The 19,051-nt window shown below is 48.3% G+C and overlaps 1 protein-coding gene across 1 annotated transcript in view; it reads right to left on the reverse strand.

The window, feature by feature from the left end:
* Positions 1-15,493, reverse strand: part of LOC134850943 (C-terminal-binding protein 1-like) — a 226,242-nt gene extending 210,749 nt beyond the window's left edge. Inside the window, exon 1 of the mRNA XM_063866772.1 lies at positions 15,490-15,493. The gene's annotated coding sequence lies outside the window, so the exon portion shown is untranslated. The remainder of the gene's footprint in view (positions 1-15,489) is intronic.
* Between the last annotated feature and the right edge of the window lie 3,558 nt (positions 15,494-19,051).

The raw sequence follows: 19,051 nt of genomic DNA on the forward strand, positions 1-19,051 counted from the left end.
TAAAAACCGGGTTGGAACAATCCGTTAAGTTACTTTTTATTAGACAGTGGAACTTTGATCCATTTCAGATGGATCAACCTAAAACTCGCCTTACCTCAACATAACAATTATAAAACACACTCTAGAAATTTAAATTAGTACTCACATTGTAGCACGCTCAAGAACCAGGAAGTAAATAAGTCGGTGAGCAACTCAAGAATCAATAAAGTAACTAAAATGAGTTTAATGTTAGTCAGTTTTAATAACAAGAACAAGTTTTTACTCTAGACTGTAAGTTCTCGTGAACCATTGGGACACTCTAGCTGTCCACCTTTCCACCGAAGGTTCACTCTAGTCCAGTTTAGAATAATACTCCAATCACAACAATCCAGTTCGTGGGAATGCGCTCGTCTTTGTTTTAGATGGGACAGCTCTACTCTCGATTATTATTGCTACTGAAATTGCGAATAGCAATTTCCCACTGATTTTTCTAGCCACTTTCCCCGCGATTGTCACTCGATCGTTTTAAATTTCACTCCAAAATTAAGTGTTTTTTGCTTCTCTCAAGGTCAAACTTCCAAATATGACCGACTGGCACATACTCCCCGGACTCGAGATCGATGTCCTCATCGCGTGCTGTCTTCTGCCAGTGAGTCCCAGAAAACCGAGTGTTACTCAAGATACAGTGCCAGTGGTCATTTACAGAAGTTTGCAGCAGACTTAAGCTTATCTACACCCCAAAATTCACAGCCATGTAAAATTTTCACACTATCGCTAAACAGCAATCAAAATCTGCACACACCTGCACCCTTGAATTCTCGCTTTTCAAGCCAATTTAAAATTTCTTTTGTCCCATTCAATTAGGAAATTGTCATGCAGCATTTTCGTTTATATAATAGATATAGCATATTAATAACAATATCTTGTTTTGTTAAAATTTCTTTTTCGTGAACCCAGGTTTCACCCGGATCCACGCTCAAGCCCCCTTTCCCTCTCAAGACTCAAGATCCATTCGAGCCACCTGCTCATCTCGCACTCTTCGCCTTGGAGGTACTGCACCCTGAAGTACTAGATACGGCAAACTGTCTCAACAGTTCCTCTTCATCATCGGAGCTAATCACAATCTCCTCCCAAGCCTTCAGCTGCTCGTAGGATCGCATCCATTCTCTTTGCTCTTGCAACCTCTTTGCTTGGTTGGGTAGTGCCTTCACCCTAGATTCCCGGTTCAAACAAAAGGAGTTGTGCAGGCTCAAGCTCACGTTCTTCGCCAGGTCCTCCTCTAGTATCGATTCCTTCGCCTTGGTATTGTCTCTAGACATTTTACCCACTCTCTTCCATCCTATCGTGATTGCATTACGATGGGTTAACAGGGGTCTCTTGAAAGCTTCCGGCCCAATCTCGGCCTGGAACTGTCGATACTCCTTTTGATGTTTTCTCATGTGATTTTTCGTTGTCATGTACAACCAGGACGTCAGCGTCGCCCGAAACCATGGGAAGTACCTCAAACGGCTCCAGACATGTCTGACTTCCGTTGGTATGGCGAATACCTTGCACGCAGTCTCAAACAACTCGAGTCTCCTACTGTAGTCTATCGCGTATATTGACTCAGCCGTTGGCGTCCCCGCTTCCCGATACTTCGTTATATTCTCTTCTATCCATCTCAGAGCCAACATCGTACTCACTACCAAGATCGTCACCTTCTGTCGGTGATCCGGTAGTCCGATCGACCGGATTTCTTCCATATCCCATACCAGGCAAAGGTTCTTGTGATCTGGATACCACACCGTTTGCGCCAAACAGTGGCATGGGCATTCTCCATGGGTGATCTCAATGCTCCTGAGGTTACGCTCCCCCGAGGCTTCCAAGAGATGCTCAAGCTCCATCATTTTCTCATGCATCGTGTCGTTATCTTCCAGGTTTGGAGCACTTCCCACAGGTTTTCCGATCACGTTTTGTCTCTCGTGATCGCTTGTGTTCTCTCTCTCCAACTCCAAAAGTTCTTCTCCCCAGATTTCACTCAAGTCATCTCTCAATTCTTTTGGTACTGTCCCTCTGATTTTTCTCAACAACTTGTGCGAGTGATGCGATATCCTAGCCAACCTCACGCACTTGGGCACTGAGAAGGCCTTGTCCACCAGTACTCTCTGGCTGGATGCTTCCACCATCGCCATGTGCAGTGGGTAGTGACTTCCGCACAAGTTGGCCATCATTGACCCTATCAGGGATTTTGCGTTCAATGGCAGGCCATAAGCTTCGCTCATGGGAAACCCCATTTCTGCCTCAAGACCAACTTTCCAGCTCCGGATGTGTTTTTGAGTCACCTGCAACACCCCAGGCCATGATTCTACGCTCAACGCCGTCACCCAATGGTGTTCAGACTCTAGTCTTTCCAATGACTGCAAACTACACATTCTCGAGAAGAATCCGAGAGCTGTCGCTATATTCACCGTGGTTCTCGCGTAACACTCCGCTACTATTTGCACTTCACTTCTCTCCCTTTCCGTGATGTCTTCGAACCAAGTGACCAGGTCTTCTTTTTGAAAGGACAGTATTCTGACGCATGACCGTCCATCGCAGGTGTGCTCTCCGTTTCCACACGTCGAATCCAGACAGCTACCCGGCTCCAATTTCTTCGCCTACCCGGGATTGTTCGTCTTTTCGCTTGGCTCTTGCATCTGAGGTGAGATTAGCTTATGCAGCACACTCAACTTTGCCAGATCTTCATCTTCCGTTGGTGCTAACCTCACTCGCTCGGTGGTTTCCTCGATCAGACTCGCGTGGGGATGTGGACACCAGGAGGGTCTTAGTAGCTTCCATACCACTCCCAAGTTCGTGGTTAACAAGCCATTTCCATCGCCCATGTTCACTTCAACTCTCTTGTTCGAGCGCGGTATGCTTACCACCTCTGGTGTTTTCTCAAGAATCAGGCCCAAGCTCGGCCCCTCTTTTTCCACCGCGTCTATTTCCATTATTCTTTCTGTCCAAAACTTCAGTAGCTCCGCTACCTCATGGTTTCTGTGGGCACCTCCAGTTTCCGAGTCTAAGAAGGGGTTGTAGGCTATTCCCATTACTCCCGACACATATTGGTATTCCCCCTTCTCGCTGAGTCTCGAGTACTGCTCTGACGAGGCCAGGTTACGGTGAACATCATGTTCTTCCTCGAACTTCTTATTATAAAATCTCCGTACCTCGTCCAGCTTTCTGTGGTTCTCTGGGGACAGTCTGGAACCATCTTCTTTTTCTATACCAGTACTCTGATACACGTTTAAGATGATCGTTGAGACTCTTTTTTCCACGGTTTTACTTCCGTTTGCTCTCTGGTGGCATGCCAAGATGGTACTATCAGACATCATTGACATTATCCATCTCAAGAAACATGTGGCATCCTTCCTCCTAGCCAGGCTCAAGCCTGAATTGTCCCTAGCCACGTGTTGCATCAATGCCTGATACACATCTAGCTTTTTGCTTCCCAACTTCAGCCTGTCATACGAGGTCAGTGTTTCCAACTCTATTCCCACCAGACTCCAGGTGAACATTAATTGTCCTGCAGTTCTAACGAAGGGATTCGCCATTAATGGTGGTGCTGATGAGGATGTCCTCATTGCCTCTTCAAAATGATCCTTCAACAAGTTCTGCCAGGACCTCTTCAGCTGATTCGCCACTTCTATTTTATTAACCTCGGCCTTTTGCTGGGTGGCCCAATTGCGTCGCTTGCGAGCTACTCCACTGTCCAATTTCTTCAAGCAGTCCTCCATTTCCTTCAATGTCTCGAGGGCCACCCACCACGTCCGGGAGGTGTTCCTCGTCTTGTTCCTCTCCAATGGATCACTTGTCACTCGCTTGCCCGTGGCCTGGTGTGCCTTCGAGATCCATTCTTTGCCGACATCTACTTCCCATGTCTGTCCGTTCGTTGAACCTCTCTTCACGTTTATCTTCTGAGGCTTGAAGTCTTCCTCCTATGTCGAACTGGTGGAAACCTCTATTTACCTCTCTACTTCAAGTGGTCTTCTGAGCTCCGAGCTGCTCTTGTATGCCGCCGTCTTGCATCGAGCCAAAACCATGGGCGCCGTCTCTCTCAAGTTTCCTTCCGAAACAGCATCCACTGAAGGACTACCCAATCCCTCCACTGCTCTCTTCCTCTTGCGAGTCTTCACATCTCTGCTTGAGGGTGTTGTGGCTATCATCACTGATTCGACCTCTCTGTCTACCTCCAATCCTTCCAACTCTTGCCTCCCCCCTGCTCGAGCCTTAAGGATATTAGTACTTTTAATCATATTACTAGTCCCAATCTTATCCCTTTTTATATCATTAACTATTTTATCTACAGTTTTTTGTTTCAGAGTAGAGCTGTCCTCACATTTTTCTTCTCTAGTCTTCGATCGTGAATTCCTCAGCTCTACCAGCTTGCTCAGCAGCTCTTTTCTCGCCTTCTCATCCAGGCCCGTTCCTATCAGAAGCGGTTCTCCAAATCTTACGACTGTGTCCCACAGTTCCTCCTTGAACTTGTCCAGCGTCGTCTCGCTGCCCACTTCTTGATTGAATTCTTCCAAGAACTCCTGCCAAGCATCGTTCTTCAGAGACCCCAGGAATATGTCCCTGTTCCCTTCGAAAGTGTTCCTTTCCCTTTCCTCCGAGCTCAAGAGTATCATCCCCATATTGAAGGTCTCTTTTGCCAATGGCAATTCCAGATTCTTCCGGGGGGACGGATTCAGAGGTGGGGTGGCAGTATCTGCCCAATTCTCCTCGCTCAAGTCTTTCAACAGCTCTTGAGTGGTGAGCTCCTCCCCTGATGGCCCTGGTTCAGGCGTATTCCCCACTTCCATGTCTTCACCGGCTTCACTGAGAGTTTCATCCATACTCTCTTCTTCTGATTCATGTCTCCTTCTCTCGAGAATTTTCTTAAATCGGTCCTCGACGGGTCCACTCCTCTTGTCTCCAGGCGTGTCCACTGACAGTGGTGATGGTGTCGTAGGGTCCAATTTCTTGTACTCCGTCAGGGCTTGAGGCAGTTGACCTGCTGCATCTAGTTCTTTTCCCTCCTGTCTCACTTCCACCTGTTCTAAGCCATAGGGTGCCCTGTATTTTCTCGTTGCAAATTTCATGTCGTCCACCAATGCGACGTGCCCCTCCATCACGATCATCCTGCCATCATCCCATATGGGTAGCATGTTCTCAAGTCCCTCCTGCTCAAGAGCTCTCAAGACCTTTCGCACCTCATATCCGGGGGGCTGCGAACCTCTCATCTTTTTCGCTCGCGTCGACCACGAATTTACCTTCGCCTCGCTAGTATGAAAGTAGACCGCCGCCGTGTAGCCGATGAACAGGGGGTCCCAGCCATCAGTGAAATCCTTCTGCATTTCCTCCGTCGTCATCCTCGCCATTATGGAGGGAACTACCAAGGGACTGTTCATTCCTAAGGTCATCCTCCTGACTATTGGGAACTCAGGCATGGTGGCTGGGAGGATTTCTTTCTCCATTATGGTCTCCAGCTCCCTCTTCACCAGTGCTCCCTCTTCCAGGCAGTAATTCTCAAGATTTCTCGTCCGTCTGCTGTCAATGGGTTCAAGTTCCAGAATTTGGGATACATTTCGATGGGACCCTCTCGCTTGCCTCCCATTCTACATTGCATTTGCCCCCTGAAGTTGTACACTATTAGCTCGGCATCTTTCACCTTTCCAAAGAGTACCGTGTTGCTCATTCGCCCTCTGAGCACCTCCTGCTGACATCAATTTAACACCGTCCCATCCACTATACTGATAAGACTCAAGTGCGTTACAGAGTGACGATACGTTGTCACCAGGGGGTCTGGGAACGCGTACGTCACTGCTGGACCATAAATGCAGGTCACCACCTCCTCTAGGCCCCGGATTATCCCCATTGGGTCCGACCTCATTGCCAGGCATAGGTCCGTCAGCAGAGGCATCCCTCTATTCGTCTTCTTCCATTCTTCTCTCGAGGTTGGATTCTCATCTTCACCCGTCATGTGCCGATTCTGCATCATGAGGTATTGCACCAACAACGTCTTCAACCCCGCGGCACACTTGTAGGAGCTGGTTTCAATGCTCGAGTGGACTCTCCCCATAGACAGAGGCTCTCCATATTCCATTAATCGATGAAACGACACCAATTCCCCATGGGTCAAGAGTAATAGTGCCAGGTACCCATCAACTCGAAGTGTCTCCACTCCTCGACTAAACATGTATGCTGGGCCCATGTTGAACAAGTATCTGGGGTAAACCAAATACAAAGCCAAGAGCAGGCTGATGGGCATGCCCAGTATCTCCTGCACGAAGGCTCCAAAGATAGTCGCCGTGGTGCCGAACATTCCTGCCATGAATTCCTTCTCCCAGCAAGGGCTCAAGAACTTGATAATCTCATAATCCCTCCTAGTCCTCAATTCACCCTTGGCGTGCTCTCTCCAGAACCCTCCAATCGTCACTTCATTGGCGGCCGAGACAAATCTAGCCACCGTCATGTCTCTTGTTTTGGCCAGCTCCAGTTGTTTCTCCAGAAAACTCCAGACTTGTTTCACGAGGGGTGGTGCTTCCTCCCTCGTCTTGTTCGTGGCGTTCTCCAGCCTTGGTGTCAAAAATGGCCACCAGCCATTCTCTTGAGTCAAACGATATTTCATCGATTCTAATTGCTTTTCCGTCTCGGCCACATTTCTTCTCTCGTTACTGGGACCTCTAGACTTGCTGGTGGAGTTTGTGATCTTCACATCCATACTCCGAAACCACAAGCTGGCCGTCAATTGGCTTATCGCCGGGTGATCGTCCCCGATGACTGGGCTGAACTTGAGTTGCCTGGCAAAGTTCGATATCTCTAGCAAGAGCACCTCGTCTAATACGATCAGGATGTCGGCTAGTCCATAAAAGCCCCTCAGTGCATGAGATATGTCCGCCCATGCCGCCGCCAATTCTGACTTGCGAAGCCTCAGGTTCGATGGCTCCAACTCCCGATTGGGGGCTGCCATTAGAATCCGCCATTCATTCCCTTCTGCTATCAGGATCAAGACCGCGTACACGAATTGTAGGGCGGGTGGCATATTCGCGTATCCAGGGGATGTGGTAAACACCACCTTCGTCTTGGACCCAAATCTCGAGACAACACTCTCTTGCACTTCATTCATCGCCGCAAACAACGCCTGAATGGCTTCCCATATCTTCCTCGATGTCGGAATTTCATCGCCCTTTAGTTGCTCAAGAAGTCCCATCGCGTGCAGGTGATAATTCATTCCTGCAAACAATAGCAGCTCAGGTTCACAGGGCATCTCCGACTTTATTGCCACCACCAGAGTTAACATCTGATTTAATTCAGCTCCTGGCAAAGAGTATATCAGAGTCTCTGGCCAGAACAACTTGGGAGACGTTCCTTCGAAGTCTGATCCCGCCACAATGACTACTCTCGCAGCAGCTGGATCTGCTCTATCATAAACTGCCAGGGTTTTGGCCAGCTGGGTGCTGCCACAGGGCTTCCCGTACCTGGGATCTTCCGCCAATTTCGAGCCTTCGTAAGCGGCATCCGGCAATTCCATCGATCCTGGATTGAGTAGCTTGTCCACCACTTTCAACTGTGCCGGGGTCACCAACCTGATCCTGGCGATGCTCGTTCGGTGCTTGGGAGGTTCTGTTATAAGTCCAGGACTCCCCAGCAGCTTGAGAGGTCGGTAGTTAATGGGTCCCATGATCGCTTTTGTGGGAATTCCAGTCAGGTCTGTGGTCTCCATCAATTTCGTTCTCGAGAAGTGCGCCTCATGAGCTTTCAACCAGTCCACGCAATGATGTCCATTCAAATCCTCGTGCGACACTCGTTCAATCCCCAGGGTTTCCGCCAATTCTCGCCTGCATTCCAAACTCTCTAGGTCCAGTTCTTTCACCTTCTCAGGATATCTCAAGCGAGCGGTCTCCATAGACCTCTTTTCCCGCTTGCTCTCTGCCACTACCACTGAGGACATCGCCGAGCCTGGAGGTGTTGATGACATCACCTCCTCAGATTCCATTGGCGTGGCACTCTGCAATTGGGTCTGGATGCTCCTCGAACCGTCTCTAGCGTCAACTCTCGTTCCCAAGCGACCAGACAAGGCCCTTGAGGCAAGGAATGGTGGGTTCGGAGGTGGTCCTAAGGTAAATTGGGCTGTCTCTAGCAGATCCGACTCTAGCGTGTTTATGTGTTCCTGGAAGACGTCGTTCAGCCACTCCGCTCCCCTTGGCCTATCGAAATGGATTCCATCATTGGAGGTGTCTTCAGGGAATCCCTTTTTCTCCATGCGCTCTGCTACGTCCAACAGTCTGACAGGAAGCACACTCTTCCGGTGTATGTCTCGGATCACCTTGTTTAGGTTCCGCACCTTCTCGTTCATCTCCAAGGCGTGCTGATCAAACATCATGTTGCAGGGGACCGTACATACCGTCAGCAGGATGGGGTCCATCTGGATCCTCAGCTCCTCAAGAAGGCAGCTCATCTTGTCGTACAGCCTCGTTATTTTCCTCGCTTCTCCCCTCGACACATCGTTTGTCCCGATCATCAGGGTCACCGTGTATACTTTAGTCATCCCTAGCATGTCCAGGGTTGCCAACATCTGTGGCGTGGCAGCTCCAGCGAAACTCAAGATTCCTGTCTGCCAATGCGACTGGATCCGGGTCAACACCCGCACCAGGCTGTCCCCTATGATTAGGTGAACTGCACCCTCTGGCACACGAGGTGGCGCGAGATACTCCACCCAGGCTGCATCATGGAAGCAGTCCCTCCTGGCTCCCTGTTCCGCACTCCAATCCAGTCGATTGTGCCTGTGGTACCTTCCCTCTGTATTTTTCTTATAACTCGAGATCACGACGCTCCTGACCGGCTGTTCCCTCCAAGTTGGGGGAAGCTCCGATCTTGCCGATCTTTCCCGGTTTTTCTGCTGTAATTTCTCGCCTAGCTCTTTCAGGCGTGATGAGCCGCCACTCACCTGACTGTCGCTCGAGGTCGAGGTTGGGGTATATCCCGGCAGCACCACATCCATTAGTGGACGTACAGGTTGTGTCTCTAGGCCACGCAAGGAAGGCGTCGCGTCATTCGGTATCCAGACTTCCAACCCTTCACTCATGTGTTCTCTGGCCTCACGGTCAAGGTTGAACCGTCCTCTTGCCCTGGGAGCTTCATCCACCTCCATGCGCGACTCTGGCCTCGAGCTGGTCACCACTCGCTCCTTCGGCCTGGCTCCCTTCTGTGCGTCAAGCTCACGTTGTCGCTGTTCTATTCTCTCCAACTCCGACTTCAGTTGATCACGATTCGCGGCGCTCTCCCGCACCCTTAGTTCCTGCTGATGTTCAACTTTTAGCACCTCAAGTAACCTCAGAGTCTGATCTCGCTCGTTGACTGCCTGGTCTCTCTCCAGCTGAATCTTCTCTCGATCCAGCTTCGCCTGATCCCGATCGAGGTTCGCCTTGTTCCTTTCCTTCTGCGCCTTCTCGAGCTCTTTCTTTAGAACACCCAGATCCGGATATGCTTCGGTCGTCTGTTGCGCTCGCGTCATCGACGGCACCCTACTCGAGCCCTGGCTTGTAGATCTTGCTTTTGGCCTAGTCGGTAGTGGGAACTCCCCTGCGCCATATTCAGTGTTGTTACTCAGGCCAGGATTCCTTGCCAAGTCAAAGCCCCTTACTCCTCCATCCACGTTCCAAGACAATCATCTGGTCTGTTCTTGGTTTGATATACCCTCGGTGGTGTACCCGATCATCAAGACAGCCTCCGTTGCAGACTCCCTGCACTCACCCTGGTCCTCCAACTGGAGGATGGCATTCAGCATCACCGCCATTCTCTCGTCTATTTGGGTGTAGTCCAAGTCCCTCAGGCGTCTGTACAGCTCATCAAGAGTGGGCTTCTTCAGGGCCGCGGGCATGGATTTCCAGAATCGGTCTGCCATTCTTCGTGACTTCGGGATGTATATAGGTATGTGTTAACCAGCTCAAGAATTACCCAACCGACTTAAGTATTACCCAACTCAAGAATTCTCTAGAAACGTTCCCTTGCAAATACTTGCTGTAGGTGCGGATTATCGCGAGTTCAATCAAGATTTCCCTTTCTGTTTCTCGCTTCGAGTATAGTTGGATTTTCAACTTTGTTTTTCAAACTTGATCTGAAAACAGAAAGCATATTAAAACTTCACATGTCATATTCCTAACCTAGAGGCCCCCCTTTTCACCAGTATGGTTAAAATCTTATCATTCTCATATCACTTAAAACAATTCAATTGGAATTTCCTTAAAAGCATGCAGATTCATTTTATGTTTTAGCACCGTTAACTCTTTTTTAAAATTCAATTGTCATGCCAATCATATCTTAAGATCCCTTTACCTGCGCCGCACCCCAGTACCTAACTCAAGACTCCTCCCTCACACCCGACTCGATACCCCCATGTACCCGACTCAGGCGATGCTCAAGTAGTACTTCTTATGAAGATACACCATTATCTCAGTTTCTGCAAAGACCACATGTAGGATAGCGTACAATTCCCTTGGGCTCAGTTTGCCCCTGTTTGGGTCATACACCGGCATTGAGACCTCTGTTATCCCTCTTTCAATCATGAAGTCTCGTAATCTTGTTAGTGCCAATATCACGTGTTCGGGATCAATTGTGTTCCTGTCATTGACCCTCGTTACTAGGAAGCACAGATATTTGCCCGGGACTTGTGCCACTGACGGTGGAAGCGCTGCCATCCCTCCCATTCCTGGTCTCTGTCTGAACGGAAACTCTACATTCTGGTACTCTCTTTTGAAGTCAGCTTCCAATCTTGATTTGAAACTCATGTCCGCCGTGATGCAGATCGCGCTGGTCCTGTTTGACAGGATGAAGTCGCTATCCGTTATCATGATGTTCTCCGAGTATTCATTGGGTATTTCGAATTTCGTTTTGAAATTCCGACCTATAGTAGGCTCTGGCTCTTCTTCCTCCAGTTCCAATTCGCTCGTTTCTCTCACTTCCTTGAGCTTCTTTATCATCAAATTTTCGGTGTGGGTAAGTCCTACCCCCACTCCCCGGACAAAAATATTTATCGACGTCCCCGTCGATGTTGTCGGGTCTGAATTGTCCTGAGGAATGTCCAGTGGCCTGTCTGTTGCCGTCCATCCGAAAAGAGGGTCCTCTGTCTTCATGTAATTTGCTGCTGATACATCGACTTGCTGAATGCTTTGTCCTTCGCGGCTCTCGTCTTTGACATCACGCATCCACTCTAGAATCCTCAAGTTCGTGTTCTCCCTCCTCTCTATCTCACTCTGTTCGAGATCCGTTTCTACTTCTGGCGTCGAGTAATCATCCTGCGGATAATGACCACCATCGTCAATGACCTGCCATTCCTCTCCGGCTTCCAGTTCGCCTGCCTTCAGTAATTCCTCGCCCAAATTGTCTGGCTGTATCTTATCGATCAGGAAGTCATCCCCGTACCTGTTGTACCTCATGCCGGTGCGCTTACGATTGCCAGTCCTGGTTTCCGGTGGTGTTGGTCGATCCGGCTCCATCCACTTCGGCACCTCGTCTTGCTCCGGGTCGTTCCAGTCTTCTTCTACAAATGATCCTGCATCAGACCCCACTCCTATCTTTTCATTGTCGTCCAAACTCAAGTTCTCATTACCATCATTTTTCTCTCGAGTACCTTTCTCATTCACTTCACACGCTGGCTCTACCACCAGGTACTCAAGACCCTCCATGTCCTTCGGTATGCACCAATCCTCTGGGGACGGGACGTGAGGCTTCAGATTTTCATAATGTGCCGCTCGCCCAGTACTCAAGCGATAGAACCGTCCTTGTTGATGAACCTCCGTTATCATGAATGATCCCCTCCACTTCTTGAGTAGTTTCTTTGTTCCCTTGGGCGGTATTACATTTTGGAAGACCCACACGTATTGGCCCACTTCATATGGCTTTGCTCTTAATATTTTTTCGTCGTATTTCCTGCGTTGCCTCATTTGCGCTTGCGCCGTGTTCCTCCTGCATAGCTCGTTCAACTCCTGTTGTCTTTTGATCGCTTTTTTCACGTATGCCTGAGGCGACGTCCTTTTCCCCTCGTATTCCGGGTAAAAGAATGTCAGAGGCATTGCTCTCTCCCTGCCCGTCAACATCATGAAAGGACTGATGCCCGTAGTTGAGTGCTGTGTACTGTTGTAGGCTCCTACTACCTGTGGCAGGTATTTGTCCCAGTCCGTCATGTATCTTGAGCAGTACACCCTTAACATGTTGACCAGTGTCCTGTTTTGTCTCTCTACCAACCCATTGGTCTGCGGATGATAGGTCGTCGAGTGTGCTTGAGCAATGTGCGATCTCTTCATCAATTCTTTTGTCAAGTCCCCCACAAAAGCTTTGCCGTTGTCCGACTGGAAAGTCATTGGACAACCATACCGCGATATCCAATGCGTTATCAGATGATCACATGTCTCTTCGGCCGAGGCTGTCTGGCACGGAACCGCTTCCGCCAACTTTGTGAAGTGATCTATTATAACCAGTATCTGGTTGTATCCCGACTCTGTCATGCAGATTTTTTGATGGTCTATCTGCACCACTTCCTTGAACTCCGAGCTCTCAACGGACTTGAGGGGAAACTTCATCTTCCTTGGGTCTTTTACCTGGAGACATGCCAGGCAGGCATTCACCCATCTCTCGCAAGCTTTTCTCATTCCTGGCCAATCAAATCTGTGAAGTATCCTTTGTTGTACTTTGTCTATCCCCTGGTGACCCATCTGGTCGTGTGATCTGAAAAGCACCTCTGTCTGGTACAATTGTGGTAGTATGATGAGGTTGTGTTTGTGTAATATCTTTTCCTCATCTCTCCTCTTGCACGCTACCACTCCATCAGCTGTGTGATAAAGTAAGTCTTTCTTTTCTTTGTAGAACTGGCTCAAGATCTTGTAGCTGTCTTCCTCAAGTTCCCCCTTCTCCTTGACCCCCGACTGGATCCATTTGGAGAGGTTACTTGTCATTTTGTCATTCTTCTGGGCTCTTATTAGGTCTGACAGCCTATATCTTGCCTTGACATGCTCCTTTAGCGCCATGATCTGTCCATTCATCTCACCAGGGTTGTGGATGTCATCACTCAGTTTCACGCATATCATCCTTTTCACGATTTTCATATCATCTTCTGGCACCAGATTCGTTCTGATGTTTGAGTTGCATGATAGTTCACTGAATGGTTTCCTTGCGACCGCAATTTTCTCAAGTTCCTCACCATCTCGCATCTCCTGTATGTCCATGTTGTATGTTCCTGAAGATGGATCCGTCTGTAACTCCCTGTCGTGGTGCCTTGTCTTCTCTTCCGCCAGTATCATGCACAGACTGTCTTGGTTTTCGCTGCTCTCATCCGAGTCTTCATCCCATCCTTCACGCTCCCCGGACAATTTTCCTTCTCCGGTTCCTTCTTCCGTGAACCTGGAACACTCCCCGGACTCTTGACCTAGTCCCAGGTGTTCAGTATCTTCCTTGAACGTCACTTTCTTTTTCCTAACCTTGGTCTGCTCCAGAATGTCTTCGGGGATTTTGTCAACTAGTGACCGCACGACATCTTTGCTGTCAGTGACGCTTCCTCTTGATGAGTCAGTATCGTTCACTGTCTCTTTTCTCCGAAGTATAGTGAATTCCGGTTTCTCTTGACCCTTCTCCTGGATCATGGGCTTATCATCTGATAGTTTCTCGAGCAACCTCATTAAGTCATCATCTATCTGTGCAGTTCCTGCTTCCACCTGGTTAAGATCATAGCCTTTTGCCTTGAGCGTCTCCTTCACGATCTTCGACTTGAGTATAATCTCAATCGGAATCCTCTTGCTCTTCCTCAAGATGGTCTTCTCTGGAGGCTCTTTAGGCAATTCAGGATGATCTTCTATCGGTTTGCCTGACTTGTCCAGCCATCTCGTGAGTGGAAGACTTTCGTACGTTTCCTTGTCCATGAATGAGAAGCCATCTTTGATTTCAGGTCTATCTGCTTCTCTTTGCTCTTGTCTCTCATAGAACTCCGTCTTCTTACTCAAGCTGTCGGCATTCTGATGTTTATCTCGCGTTCTATGCTCAATTATCATGTTGTATCCGTCCAGGCGAACTATCCACCTCCCAATGTAACTTTGGTCCATTGAGTACGTTTTCAGCCAGCTCAGTGCTCTGTTGTCGACTCGCAACTTGAATGGCTCACTGCCCAGGTATGCCCTGTATTTCTCGACAAAGGTAACCACCGCGAACATCTCAGCTTTCGGTGCTCCGTACTTCATTTCCGTGTCACTCAGGACTTTGCTCCCGTACGCTATTGGTCTCAAGACTGTCTTCCCATTCCATTCTTGTTCTTGGTGGAGAATCCCAGAAATCGCGACTACCGACGCATCCGTGTCCAGCACGTACATCCCTTTCTCAGTCGGCATACCCAGTACTGGTGCCTCACATAGCTCTTTCTTTATCCTCTGGAATGACTCTTCTGCTGCGTTGTTCCACGTGAACTTCTTGCCCTTGTGTCTCATTAATTGTTGCATCGGGTATACCTTGTCTGCATAGCCTTTGATGAACTCTCTATAATAGTTAGCGAAACCCAGGAAGCTCATCAACTGGTGCTCTGTCTTCGGTGATTTCCAGGTCAGGACTGCTTCCACGGCGTCCGTATCAGGTCTGATGCCGTGCTTGTCTACAATCCTGCCCAAGTATTTTATTGAGTCCTTGAGTATCTCGCACTTTGATGGGTTACACTTTAGCCCCGACCTCTTCATGCATGCAAACACTTCGTCTAGTCTCTCAATGTGGTCTTCCAGTGTTGGCGTCGCTATTACCACGTCATCCACGTAGCACATTACCAGGTTGCCATACTTCTTCGTTACGCCTATCAGCGCGTGTGCCATCAACCGCTGAAACGTGGCTGTGGCATTGCAAAGTCCAAACGGCATCCGTTTCCATTGAAACAGACCCAACTCGCAGGCAAACCCTGTCTTGTCCCTGTCCTGCTTCCTTAGTGGTACTTGCCAAAAGGCCGAGCCTAAATCAAGAGTCGTAAAAAATTTTGCATCACCTAACTTCGAGAGGCTCTCATCAATCCTAGATATGGGATAGGCATCCTTCACCGTGACGGAGTTCAGGTATCGAAAGTCACAACAAAACCTCAACTGGTCGCCTTTCTTTTTGGCCATCACTACTCCACACGCCCACGGTGACTTGGATGGTTCTATCATGTCATACTCTAGTAACGTCTCGATCTCTTTTCTACACGCGTCCGATTTGTGTGGGGTCATGCGCCTCGCCCCCTCCCTGTGTGGTACCGCGTTTTCCTCAAGTTCTATTTCATGCTCAACGAAATTACAACACCCGATATCCGCCTTATGCCTCGAAAAAACTTCCTCGTTCCGCTCTAGTACGTCCTTGATGGCTTCGAGCTGTTCATCTTTCAGTTTGCCCCTCAAATGTTCAATCTCCGGCAGGACCGGTTTTTCATTTTTTGCATTTCATCTAATGTGGGTCGCTCTGGAAAGTTTGAACAGCTCGCAAGACCATCATCCGTTTCTGACTTAAGTGATTTAATAAGACCTGAAGAATCTTTTATTTTCTGCAATCGTCTCAAGATACAAATTTTGTCCCTGTGATTGGGACAATCAACAACTTCATTTTGTTTTGAGTTCTCAATTGTTTCATATCGAGTTTTAACCGGTAAAGCATATCCCAGTTTCCTCCCTCTCTGTATCGTGATCGGTATATCAAGGGTATTCAACAAGACACTGACGCAGAGGCCGCTCTTCGTTATCGAAAATGATCTTCCTAAAACAGCAGCACTTTGACTATTAGGATTCGGAACTATGCACACTTGCTTGTTGTCACTTAGTTCATTGTAATTTTTCATCCTCAAACTTACGATTGCCGCTTCATTAGCTTTTAGCCTCACCCTCCTACTCAAGAATACCGGTGCTTTGTTTTCATTTGCCATTATTAAATTTACCGGTTTGATTGCGTACCTCCTATCCGGGTTCCGTATCCTGAACATTGCGTTATTTAGATCAATCGTTACGTCGAAATTCCTGATGAAGTCTCTGCCCAAAATGAATTGGTCAGATTCATCTAGGTTTTCTACCACGATAAAGCTCATCCACAGGTTACGTTCCCCCAAATTGAGGGCTATTATCGGCGTCCTGCCCAGCACCCGAAGGGCCCCTTTGTTTGCAGCCGACAGCCGTATTCTCGAGTCTATCAAGTCACCTTTGTCAAAGCCCATCCTCTCCCAAGTTTCGATTGGTATGACGCTCAAGACTGCTCCCGTGTCAAGCAACCCACGCAACTGAGTCTTTTTGCCACTTATATCCAGCACGTGCCCTGTCACATCTGCCTCCGTCCCGATGTGCATTGCATCTTCTTCAAGCATGGCGCAGTGTCCAATCGATCTCACTTTCAATTCTTCTTTCCCTACATAGATTTGTCCAATTAGGTCTTCGTCACATGTTATCATCGTCTTGGTATAGATGTTAATCCCATCTATATTTAGCATCACCTCGTGTGGACCATAAGCTTCAGTATATCTGCTATCAACACGTACCGACTTGCTGCCCCCTCTCATGAGTAGTGCTCTCAGTGCTCTAGAAGTCGTTTGTGGGCTTATACCACTCAAATAGTCAGCATACACGTCAATGTGCATTATTGTCTGGTCGCTCGGCTCGCTCAAGTTTCTGGTTACCTCGTGGCCGCCCACTGTGATTATCGACATTATTCTCGCCCCGATTTTCGATATGCCAAAAGGCTTACCTGTCACCATTTTTACAGTGTTACAATTCCCCGTCTTTGTTGAGCCCGGTACAGCCTCTGGTGTTGGGTTCGATCCGGTTAATGCTTCGTTAAAATTCTGTTTTTCGATCTCCAGCTTTAGTCGTTGCTCTATTTCTTTCGCAGCCAGATCCTGTTTCACTTTGGCAATTGCTTCCGTCGCCGCTTTCTCATAATTTATCCCTAGAGAATTCCCTGCCGCGGATTCTATCGCACCATTAACATGTGTTACAGCTTTCACTGTCTTCGTTGGCAATTCCGTGCTTGGTGTTCCTAAGTTCCTCGATTCAAACTCGTTTTGCCTGTTCCGCTGATTCTGCACCGCCGCTAATGCCAACTTATGTTTGGGGTGACTCTGGTCCTTGACCGCTTCCCAGAACAAGGGACAATCCATTCTGAAGTGCCCCTCCTGGTTACAGAAGAAGCATCTAGCGCCTATCTTGATGATTAAGCCATTATAGTACTCGTGTTCCTCCATCTGGCTCATGTCCTCCTCATCCGGTGCGTATCCTAGGCTCTTCATGCCTTGTTTGTATGTTGTGCAGTCAGCCACGTGGTGATACGCCGACCCGCAGTTCGCGCATGATCTGCGCTTGTCCATGTCATCTCTAGGCTTGTACCATGACGACCTCTGGGGTTGACTTCCCCCTTGCGTGTTCCTGTTTTCTGTAAATGAGTATTTCTTGGGTTTCATCAGCATGTATTCCCTTGATTTCTGTCTCATTTCTTCTGGGGTTGGTGCGCTGTCTTTCGACAATGTGTAGTATGTTGCTAACATTGTCCTTAAGTCGTCACTTTTTACCCCATCAATGAACTTCGAGGCAATGCTAAAGTTTCTTCTGTTTGTCGACTCCTCATCGCGTTCTTCTTCTTTCTTTGCAACCACGCATTTCAATGCCGTGCCTTCCAGGTTACTGAGTATGGCTGTGCATGCTTGCCTTTCATCATTTAAGTTATCTTGTTCTAGATGTAATCTCATCACTTCCACCCACGTGTCAATGCATCCATCTGAGTCGTCTTTGAATTCTTTTGGCTTCTTGAAAGTTTTCCTTGATTTTCCGTCTCTCCTATCGCTCGAGTTAGTATTCCTCGTGGCGAAGGCCTCTAGAGTCCTGTTCATCATCTCCCAAGTGCTTGCCCACGTCATGGCATCCGGACCTGCGTTGCTGCTAGCTGTTGAGTCCCCCGGACCACTCGTTGTGTTTGAATTCCCACTTTTCATGATTGTTTTATCAGCCGTTGGTGCTATGCTCACCGTATCCCGGGTTAAGGGCAACGGTGTCGATTGCCGTTTGCCCCTTTGTGGTTCCACAAAGTCAACTCTGGTGCCTTGCGTGCGATCCGCTGCCGGTCTTTCTTGTGAGGTAGAATTTCTCAAGATTGCATCCAATTTCGTCTGTATTGCACATGAACTTTCGGCCTGATTCTTGCTCATTGTGTCCAGCCTCTTTTCCAGGCTACCTATTTGGCGGTTGACATCATCATATCGGTTTTTCAACTGTTGCAAATCTTTTTTGATGTTCCCTTCTCGTTCTTTATTGGTGGCTTCTACCTTATCTGTCATCTCCTTGAGTCTCTCGTCTGTTGCCTTAGCCAGGTTAAAATGACTATCCAGATACTCGTGTTTGTTGTATCTTAATTCTTTTCTTATCACTTCTCTGTCCTCTTCGCTGTGCTTCAGCTTTTTGTCGATCTGATTCAGTTTTGCCATCAAGTCACCTAGCTCAAGAGTAGCCTCTTCATGGTCAGCCGTTGGTCTTTCTTCGGCCGTTGCTTCTGCTTTAGTTTGTTCCTCTCTCGGATTGGCTTCTGTCGTCTTCGTGCTCACTGTCCCAAATGTTCGTGCTCTTTCAGCTTTTGGTTCTTCAGTCACGTTCTCTTTCGTTTTTATTCCGACCATCATCGCCAACCTTTCTGTAAAAGATGTCTTTTTTACTTGAGAGTCTTCTTTCACCGTTTCTTCGGTGTTGCCTATTGCATCTTCCACATCGTCTATTGGTGAGAACTCTATGGGTTTCGGGTTTGGTTCTTCTGCATTGGGCATTGGAGTTGACTCCGTCGTCTTTTTCTCCAGTTCATCTACGCTCTGGTCTGGTGTCTCTAGGTCGATTTCGATTGTAGGCTCCACCTGTTTTTCCCTCGCATCTTCTCGCGTCTTGCTCTCGGTGCCACTCCTCGTGCTGACCATGCTAACTGAAAAGTTATTTCTTGTTTTGCCTGGGCCCCTTGATGTTGTTCCACGCAGCGACGAGTTATATTTCGTGTTTGATCCACTTGACCTTTTTTCAAGCACCGGTACCCTACTCCGTTTCATTATTCCTATTTACAA

Source organism: Symsagittifera roscoffensis, chromosome 7 (genome assembly GCF_963678635.1).
Source record: "Symsagittifera roscoffensis chromosome 7, txSymRosc1.1, whole genome shotgun sequence".
NCBI classification, from domain to species: Eukaryota; Metazoa; Xenacoelomorpha; order Acoela; family Convolutidae; genus Symsagittifera; species Symsagittifera roscoffensis.